Here is an 11,062-nt window from a genome sequence, read left to right as displayed (position 1 = left end):
TTGTAAATTTAACAACTATTGCGTAAATTTTTATTGAAAACGAGGTTTTGATTAAAATAGTACGCTCCGTTATTTTCTGCCTATTTTTTAGTACTGGACGAGCATACTAAAGTAGGTTAGTTAAATTCGTGTGGAGAGATCCAATAAAAATTAACTTTAACCACTAAGGGAGGTGCTAAGCTTGCAAAGATGAAGAAGTCGCTTTTAAAATTTTCTTATTTCCATAATTATAATTTTTTAAAAATCCTTTTAACCATAATTTTTACTGGAGCTAATGATATTACTTAAGTGTGTATTTAAAGAGTGAATTAAGCAACGAGATCTACAAAAAATTAGGTTATAGAGTAAACTTTACTAGTATATTAACATTGAAAGCCAAAACTGAGTTACTTGAGTTCTAAATTTTATAATAATTCAAAGATCTAAAGTGCTTCTAAACAATTTAAAAGCGATTAGAAAGTTTTTTATATATATAAAAAATTTCTACACAAATAATTTGTCTTGCTGGCAGTCAAAGTAAAGATTAACATTGTAATATCGCACTGTCTAAATTTTATCAGCTTTTTGCCATATTCTATATTTCTTTTTTAAAAAAAAAAAAAGCGCTTCGCTAGCTACGTATTCAGCGGCGACACCGAGGTCTTTCAGACCCATAATTATGTTTAATTTAAAAAAGGCAACGACCTTGCTCTTGGCATAGTTTTTCTAACCCTCTAAATACATAGCTTTAAAAAAAAAGCGTAAAAGCGGACTCTTTTTCCTTAAACTGGTGCAAAACTCAAAAAGCAAATATTTTGTTCCTTAAAGCTCCGCACGCTTATTAGAATTCATTAGTTCAATTATATTGTTAACTCCCCTAGTAGTCGCACTTTTGCGTACATGGAAGCAAAAGTAATCAGCCCATATGTTTAGGAAATAAGTACAGCCGGCGCATGCCTGTGTGGACGGCGGAATTTCCGTAGAGATAGTAGTTACTAAGTTTCTGATTTGTAATTAAAGTTGGTATCATCTTCTAATATTAACTAAGAATGAAAGAGATTTTAATTAAAATTTTAAAGGTTTTTGTAGTATTTGTAGTAAGAAGAGGGTGACTATTTGAGTTATTTAATACATTTTAATTTTTTTTGGTTACGTATATTCATTCGTAATCATTTAATTTATTTTGTCCTTAGACCCGTAAAATTAGTTTTTTACAAAACAAAGTTCACGATTCTCATCATTGGTCAACTAGTGAAAGTATATATTTACTTAATTGCAAAATTTTTAAAGTATTATCCTTTTTTCGCTTTCGTTAATATAAAATTATTAGTCATAGGTAATTACATTTGCCAAAAAATTCTCCGCTAAATTTGGTATCTTATCATGCGGAAGATTTCCCATACGCTTTTCTATAAAATAAAATGTCTAGTATTATTTTTACATCTTTAAGGAGGATATAGTTTGTCACTTTTGTGAACGTCTAACTATGCGTTGTTCTTCTATCCCCTTTTTATAGTACATTAAGTCAGCATTTCTAAAGAAGGCATTTTGCACCTCTATTAGCTTGCTATCTGAAATTTTTAGAGTGGAAACGTTTAGCTGAAATCCACTAATTTTATCAGCAAATAGCTTTTATGATTAACGTTTATACTAACATTTTTCACTTAAAATGCTTTATCTTGTTATTTTCTTTATTCGAATGTTTTATAACTAATGCCCAGTTTATATATTTTATGTAATATTTTTTATATGTTCCTTATATTATCTTATTTTTTTAGTCAAAAGTATTAACTTATTTTTACAGAAATTTGTCATTTTTTTAACTTAATTTATACTAACCACTATCTTGAAACCTATAAATACAACGAGCTTAGTCTTTCTTCTTTTTCAAGTACAATTTTTTGAGTTATTTACAAAACTCGGTTAACTTGTCTGTAGGAGGTTTAGTAATAAATCAAGATATAAAAAGTTCAAAATTTATTATTAGGAAAGACAAAAATATATTTAATTCGAACTACACCAAAAAGTCGTGTATGGGGCTCATAGATATACTATGTATACCACTTCGCCTGAAAAGTCCCAGGACTAACTAATAAACCAAAATTATTTGGCAGAATACAACCTTATAATTTAATATATCTCTTTCATAACGATACAATCATTCCAACGCTTTACAGCATTTCTACACCTTCCATAGAAGACTTGTATGTGCCCTTAATACAGGTCCCTCTTTTGACGAGGACTCCTTCCTTGGCCCCAAATCTCTTTCTTTAGAGCATTTAATTGCCGTCTGCAAAGAGCTAAAATTTGCCGAAGGAGAGATTTGGAGAGTACGGTAGGTGCGGAATTAAACCGAGCTTCAGTTCATGCAATTTTACCATCGTAACCATGAACTTTTGAGACGGTGCCATTGTCTTAATAAAAGAGCATTTTTTTTCCCGCCATCTGGGAACATTTTTGAGTAATTTCATCCTTTAATCGAACCAAAATTGCTATATAATATTCGTTATTCATAGTCGATGATTATTATAGCATGTGCATCCCAGCGGAGGCCATAAACTTTCCGGCAGACATTTGCTTTTTTGGTCCTTTGAGCGCCTTTCACCTTTTGCTTTCCACTCAGTTGACAGCCTATTTAGCTCTGGAGTGTAATGATGAAATCCGGGTTTTAGCCATTTACGCATATCGCATAAAAATATCTTTTTTAATCCGCTTAAACAGCTCTAAAATAGCGTTCTAAATCATCAACACGTTGCTGTATCAGGTTCACTGTGAGCAAAATCGGTACCCATTACGAACAAGGTTTTCTCATACCCAAATGTTTTTGGGAAATATAGCGCATACATCCCGTTGGTATCTTTGCGAAGTCAGCTAACTTTCGCAACCTTACTTTATGTTCACCAACGGCAGTTTTTTAGTGGATTTTTTTGATTTTTTTGGAGTAACCGCCTTATTTGGGCGTTCAGCATCCTTTGTGCGCGAAGGGCCTATTTTTACCTCAGTAAATCACCGACAAATCGTTTTCTACGAGGTACGGATTCCCTAAACTCTTTTCTAAGCTAATGCTGACACATGAAATTTGTTCACTATTAGGAAAATAATAAAGATAACGCCACTATAATTTCATTATACCTCGTTGGCTGGGATACAAAACGTTAATAAAGTTTGACATGTATCATTTGAAGGTTGGTACTAACAGAGACTGATACAGGTACTCTTTAAGAGGGGACCCGAGACATTTAATCGACGTATTAGCCAACTGTGAAAATAGATTTGAACAAAGTTGATGCTACGTTTTCATGGAAAAGTACAGCTCAACAAAAGTATGTGGTACATGATGATGTAGCCTTGGGCTTGTCAAACTGTCTTTTAAGAAAAAGGACGATAGAACTACTAGTAGCACGGGAAGTAAAGAGACAACAGCAGAGATTACGAGAAAATTTAAATGTTTCAAATGTGGAAGGGCTGGGAATATTACAAAACATAGAAGAAATCAAGATATTGAGAGAGGACTTTTAAGCAGAATCTCACAAGTTTAAAAAGTTCAAGTGAAATTAACTTGGATTGGGTGCTAACTGCCAAACACTTATTGACTTGAGAATTATAATGGATTTCCGACACAATAATGGAACTATGGGTAGAAAAAGTTATATACCGGCCTTGGGCGTAGCAAAAAATGATATTAAGTAGGCACTATATACCCACGGCATCAGAATACCTGATTAGTGTTGGGCAACTGTGTGATAAGGACAAAATAGTAATTTTGCCTATGACAAAGAAAGCATAAACCAGCTTTTATGTATAGTGTCACCAGTTAAGACCGCTAGCAGAAATTTGAACGGTTGCTATTAATTGAATAAAGTTAAACATTACTCTTTACACATGAATAGCACGCTATTTTTTTGTGGTATATTAAGAAAGATAAAAGAATTCTTTAATACATACGGCATTAATGTCAGCGTAAGCTTCAAGGATGTAGCCGTTCTGGTTCGCGATCCGACTGTTCCACGCAGGATGTTTAAAGTTACATCCTCCTCTTAGGATTGCCGGAAAGTCATGGACTAATAGAGCGTAAAAATTGAACAACGTTAATAATTGGCAGGGAAAAATTAAAAGATTGCAAATCACAGTCACGGGGCCCTGTCTAGGCAGCTTAAAAGTAATATCAACCGCATCGATTCCTCGGGCAGCCGTAATGCTATTAAATGGCGTTGAATGCTATGTTTAATCAGGAAGCTACCCCTCCACCACTAGTGTACCACCGATCCTGGTGATACGTCGCAAAGTTGCAGATGCTAAAAGGTACATTTGGGGAGAGCTGTGAATCTCTGACAATACAATTATCTATTCTGTCGCAATTGTATTAATTTCTATAACTCGTGTTTTTTTTCTGGACGTCTCTACATTTTAAAACAGTAATTGGAAGTGATTAAGCGTTTGAAAGTTCAAAAGCATCGCAAACAATTCTAAGCCTTTCACAGTCTGGAGCATGGTCTAGAGATTCGTCGTCTAAATGTGCGTGCCATACATGCTTTATTGATATATGTATATATATATTATGCATATTACGTCCGTTTCTTTAAAAACTACCTGCTAAAAATAGTAAATGGTCACCCTCAATTATTAAATCTTAGATTCGTGCTGTAAAGCAATAAAATTCTAAACAGTGAAGTTCCTTTTCCTTGTTTACTCATCATTAGCTCAACTAAATAGATGTTACGATTAGTTTTCACATTTATGTAAGTGCTCTGTTAAGCACATTTAAAGAAAAAATAATAAGAACTTCAGATAATATATACGTGTAAATATTATTTTTCTGAGAATACATTCTCGGAGCTTCTAGTAATCGGGCTATAAAATGCAAATTCTCAGGTGGCATAATGAAGAAACAACTAAATTTAACAATTATCTAACCTGACATAAGGATATTTAATTCAGGAAGGCACCATGATCTATTTTACTTGACCCAATACAAGATAAGTTTACTTGTTTGTTTTAATCCTTCTCAGGATGGCACCTTCGAGTTCCAATGCTCGAAACCAGTCAACTCTCTAGAGGACTAACATATCCGCAGACGAGGTTTTCTATATAATCAATCTTTCCATACAATAAGTTCAGGCCTCAAATCAGAAGCTAGTCATGTTTTGTCTAAAGTTAGATGAAAATCTCACCCAGCAGAGAGCTTTCTAAAACATTAAGGTTAACCCTTTTTTTCAGAGTAAAAGGTGATATGACCGAGACGAGGTATGTCTACTTATATGTGTCAGTCCATCTCCTCATTGTCCCCAATTAGTTACCGTAGATCGAAACGTGTGAAGGGAACCCAAACTTGACCGTGACCGCAGAAAATAAGACCTTTGTCGTTCTATAGTCGAACATATTGGCGCCTGCTTAGCCTTTCAGAGTATTTGACATACAAATTTTGCTTTTGCGCATTTTAAAACAAAAGGGGTTCATACGTTAATAGTACTATATTCTCATCTTGTGGAAGTTCCTTTCTTTTTAATTTTTCAAAACTTTTTAGAAACATTAAATAGGGTTATATAGGCAGTTGAAATTTTTAAAATTTGGCAGCATACATCTTTATCTTTAACTGCAATTTATGAGTAAAGTGATCTAAACTATACCTTCATCTTTTCCAAAGATTTTAATAAATTTTGAAGTTAGATAATCGAGGCTTTGTGCTCCTTAAGCAGTACGAGGTTCTAAGTGCTACCGCTTCTTCGTATTATTAATTTTGTTCGTCCAAAGTATAGCGTATTCGAAACTTCAACTCTATAAAATTGACAAAAGTAATTTTTTATTATTATTGTAGTGTGTGTAGTCTTCTTGTTAGTGAGTAAATTCTCTTTTAATTTTAAGGAGTGGCATATAGACTAGACAAGTATTAAATTCAACACTAAACAAATGACTATCTTATTATTAAAAGCAAATTATCGCAGCAATGTTTATGGAAAAGGTCCTTGAGGTTTATTTCGAAATCTAATAAAAAACAATTTTATCAAAAAAAAAAAAGAAAACTTCTATATTCGTAGCTATGATCAGTATTTTCCTATGTATTGGACAAATATAACCAGGTACGGCTAATAAAAAACCAGCTTAAGCATTTTTATAAAATTTCATATTACTATGAATTCCTTGTAGAATTCGCCCTCTACCTCACTTCTGTTATTCGGGTATAGGCGTAAAACAACTTAATAACTATTTCTGCTTATTGTATCAAGTACTATAAATAACCTATGGGGCTAAGCTTATGGAGAGCAAGAGTAAATGATAAAATGATTTATTTAAAACTCTTCTTAAAGAGGACAGTTAATAAAATTTTCTTACTAAATGAATGGCTGCCGGTGTAACGCACGAAAAGGTTATTTCACTTCTATGAAGATGGCTAGGCTTAGTGTATAATAGAAATATTTAAATAATAAATAAACGAAAACAATTTTATTAAAGCTGAGACAAGTAAAAATAAACAGAACACGTATAAAAGTACAAACAAGACAGAGAGACCAAAAAGGACACTAATAGAAACAAAAAGATCGAATAGAACAGATTAAACAGATCATACGAAAACAGAAGGCAGAACAGAAATCCATATTAAGAGCGCCCAGACCATAAAGAAAATAAACATAACTTTGGTTTCTTTCTTTCTTTTTCTTATTAATGAATTGTGCAGATGCTCGGTAATAACGAGCGCAGACTGCTTAATCTTGCAAATAATTTATATTATTAAGTTAGACCGTCTTCATTTTCGTCATTTCATCTCACAATAAACTTTCTACATATGTGTTAAAGGTATAAAAAACTGTAATTGTGTGTTAAAGCTCATCGCGGGGGTTGACTTATTTTCTCGGTGTGTATAATTGTTAGGAAAAGTGACAACGTGGTGCCACGTGCACTGATTTGAGAATGGAGCGGGGACCTTACAGCCGGGACCAGTTTAAGAAACCCAGCAGTGGCGATTATTTTTTATCGTCGTTTATAGAGTAGCAGAGAGAGCCTTATTACCTAAAATATAGTTTAATTTTATTATTTGGATATTATAATTTTTATTAAAAAATTCTACTCTTGAAAATAAAATTTGTATTCATGGGGTTATCTTGCTAATGGCTATTTAATCATACTAAACCTATTATTTTTTCGATTTTTCCTTTGCACCTTAATTTTATTTTAGTATTAGAGGTTTAAATTAAATCATTGCACTATCTCGGCCTTAAAAACACGACCAAATTCCACGAATAAGGGGAGCTCAGTTCTTTAATAGTCGATAATGGAGGTTTATAAACTAAAAGTGTTGCAAGTAATTTGACTATCCCTGCCTAATTATAAACAACGGCGTGAATCAAACCACAACTACAAGAAATTAACCTTACTGTTTGGAGCCGAACCGTATTTACCTATACTTAATATTTAAATTAATGATTTTATGAAAATTAATTCCGGGCGCTTGCATTTTATCTGACATAGGTGCAAAACTATTTGCTCCTTACGAGGATAAAATAAAAAGCTTTTACACAGCAACCTTTGCACATCCTAAGGTTTGGCCCACTATCTTTCTGAGCTTATCTTAGGGTAATAGTTGTTCACATAATTAGAGTTTATACTTCATCGTCTAGTTTTTCTTGGAGCTCTTACAGTATAAAATTGCCTCTTTGAAATCTTAGGAAAATTATAAATTGAGAGTACTCAGACAAGAAAGTATGTTAAAAAAAGAATATATATAAGCTTTTAGCGGGACGGTAATAGCGCCCTTTAGCGTAGAACTTTTAAAAATACCTCAAAAAGTTTAAAAGTTCTCGGGAAAGCGTGATGAATGAAGGATAAGTCTCAGAAAATTTTAAATAATTGATTGGCTAACTTTATTTTTATTAAATTTTGCTCTACGTTAAAGTGGACGTTCACCCTATGAGGTAGGAATTTATCCATCAAGGTATCGTTTAACAAAAATTTAGAGGTGGCCTGTACTCTGCATATTAGTTATAATTCTTAAATGAAAAATACGAAAACACTTCAACTTTTAACACAAAAACAAAAAAAACAATACTTAAAAGAAAAAATATATATATAACATTATATTACACAACACAAATAAATTAATAATATATAATTATAAAACACTACACAAAAACCCATACTTCCTAATTAGAAATATAGTCTAAATGTTGACCAATCATAACGAAAAATTCTAATTAATAAAAGCAACCATTACGGTAAACTGGAAAAATTACAGGAAACCATATTAGAATATAAACGTATTATTTAAACAAATTTTTTTTTTGTAATTTGATAGGAATAAGCTTCTTAACACATCATATCTAAAAATAATTTTACCCTTTCGTAAAGGGTATAAATAAATCAAAAACCGAATATTCTTTATTGAATTATATTTTAACATTATCCTAACACGTATAGATGTTTATAATTTATTTTCATATATGTAGTTTATTATTATAAACCTTTCTATTATACAATTTGTTAGACTCTGCCCATTGGATCATCTTTAACAAGCTTATTTGTCATAGTCTGTTAATAAGTGTTAACAAAGCTGTCTAGGAAGCATAGGTCCAAAGTATGTAGTGAAATTTTAGTTTGTCAACGAGCAACGTTAACTCGAAGACGACTTAAAAAGGGTCTACGGTTAATTGTACATCCACTGTGAGGTTTTTAACCAACAAATTAATATTAGTAATTCACATTAGAAACCGAGACTTATTGTCTTGATAAGCTTGTCCTTGCGTGAACATGGACGCTCGTCCGTGTCAATTGTTAACTAGGCACTCTTAGCTTTTAGCTTACTTTTTTAACCGCAATAAGCTCTTTACAAGTTTGACATTCTTCTACGAACTAAAATTGCCAAGAGTGATACGAATTAGTGGAGTCCTTAACCGAAATACTCCCAAATGTAGGGGATGGGCAAGTTTTCGAATTGCCAGGTCAATTATTAGAAAGGAAAAAGGGTATGTAAAAATTGGTTAACTTGTTTAATACTACTTTTAGTTAATAATTAGGAATTGGAGACAGAGGAGCGATCACCTTCTGCCCGTAGAGGTAGGGTATTTATACCTTTAAGGAGAATAAAAGAGATAACATTCACCAGAGATAGAAAGTAACAGGTAGCATAGCCATGTGGTAAGACCATGTGATCTACCAGTTTTACAAAAAAAAATTGCGTATTAAGAGAAAATTAAAATTAGCAATCTAATACCAACGCACATTTTAATATTTCATTTCACCTACATTTTTAAGTAAGCTTTCTTTTTTTCTCGATTTTGTCAGAAAGTTAAAAGCTGAACGAATAAATCATGTTACAGTTCCCAGCAATGCCCGATTAGAGGACTGATGGAATCAAGTTCGGTATTAAGGATGATTCAACTGCAACCCCAATTTTCACTTTTAAGAGAACTCACGAGGTAGACCTAAATGGATTTATCACCAGACAATATACTTATAAGATATTTTTTTGCATCCAAGTTCATTAAGTACGGCCTACATCCAACTGGCCCATTTTATACTCTCAGTTATTTGCTATGTACCCTGCTTCAGTCGAAGGAAGAGCAACCACATAATGTTTCCACATTTGTCATACTACAGGAATGCATTTATTATAATTATGGTAGAAGATACGTTTTCTGTTAGACACCAATACGTAGCTAGAGTTAAAACGTTTAGATACTTCAAAGCAATTTTTCTAGCTTTTAAACATTACTTTCCTTCCTTTTGGATACATTCTTTTTGAGGTTCCTTAATTTGGGTTGTATAAGCTTTGAGATGTCGAACTAGCTTTTGTATTGCTAACTGAATATTAGGCCTCCACTGATTTGCCAAATACTGTGACCCTATCACTCTTTAACAGGGGGGCCCCTTAAAATTTTTCGTTGTGCGTAGAATAATTTACAATCTTAACCTCTCCCAACATCAATAATTCCTGTTTGTTTTCAAGTATCTTAATTACTAAAAACCAGGGATTTAGGACCCTGGGGAAGACGTTGAAAGCCCCCTTATTACAATCGCAATAGTTGGGTGTGCAGTGGAGTAATATAAATATACAAGATTTAATTCTCTTTTTCTAACAGTAAAGTAGAAAGAGTATTCTAGTAGTTAGATTTAAAAAGTTACTGATTGTGTACTAATTGTAGTGACTTGTGCTCAAATGCTAAACATTTTTTTATTTTGCTTATATCACTTAAAAATAGGTGTGGAAGGTGTAATTACGATTATATATATAAGGGTTAAAAATCATACTTACTAGATCTCCACAACCTAAATAATTAAGAAGCTTTTAAGCTACCTTAAGGTTAATTAAAGAGAAAGCTGTGTACAAAGTGTATATAACAAAACCTAATATAATCTATGTGTCATATTAACACAAATATCAATAGTAAAACGTAAGGTTTTTAGTATTCTTTGGTGTGCTCATATATAAAGAAAAGGTTAAAAAAATACGCACTCAAATTTTAGTATGTCAGTTTATTAAAAACAGTGTAGGTATCAATGTTATACTCAGAGGAAGTGTGTTATTATTTTTTTGCTACTTACTAATTTTATATACACTAAGATAATTTTCTCACATGCTTATTATTGTACAATTATATAAAATCTTTTATTAAATTTACTCTCTTCGTAAGCTAATATTTTGATCAATGCCTTTTTTAGTCTAGAATGAAAATAATTCAAACACCCACAATAATTTGTCATCTGAGTGGATTTCAAAGGTACAGTTTATTGCTGAAATGTATTTATGACTATAGAGCATTAAGGCAGGAAACGATAAGTTTTTTTTTTGGATTATTTTTTTTTAATAATTTTATAAAATATTTAGAATGCTTTTAAAATTTGAAGCTTCTTTTTATATTATCAAAGTAATGTTTTTCACACCTCTTCTACATAATATTTAAATGTAAAGTATGCAAAGTACTTACCTTATTGTTTAATAATCGCCTATATAATTGAATAAATATATCCTGAAGTCAATATCTAGTAAAATTAGGAACCGCACCTGCAACCATACTTTTTCTTGTGCTTCTATAGATAAGTTCTGTTCCTAAAGTTTAAGTTAATTATTGAAGAAGTATATATCAAACAATAA

This window comes from Zophobas morio, unplaced genomic scaffold (assembly GCF_036711695.1).
Source record: "Zophobas morio isolate AGI-343-1 ecotype UQ-CSIRO unplaced genomic scaffold, CSIRO_AGI_Zmor_V1 ptg000311l, whole genome shotgun sequence".
Lineage (NCBI taxonomy): Eukaryota > Metazoa > Arthropoda > Insecta > Coleoptera > Tenebrionidae > Zophobas > Zophobas morio.
This window is presented reverse-complemented; position numbering follows the sequence as displayed.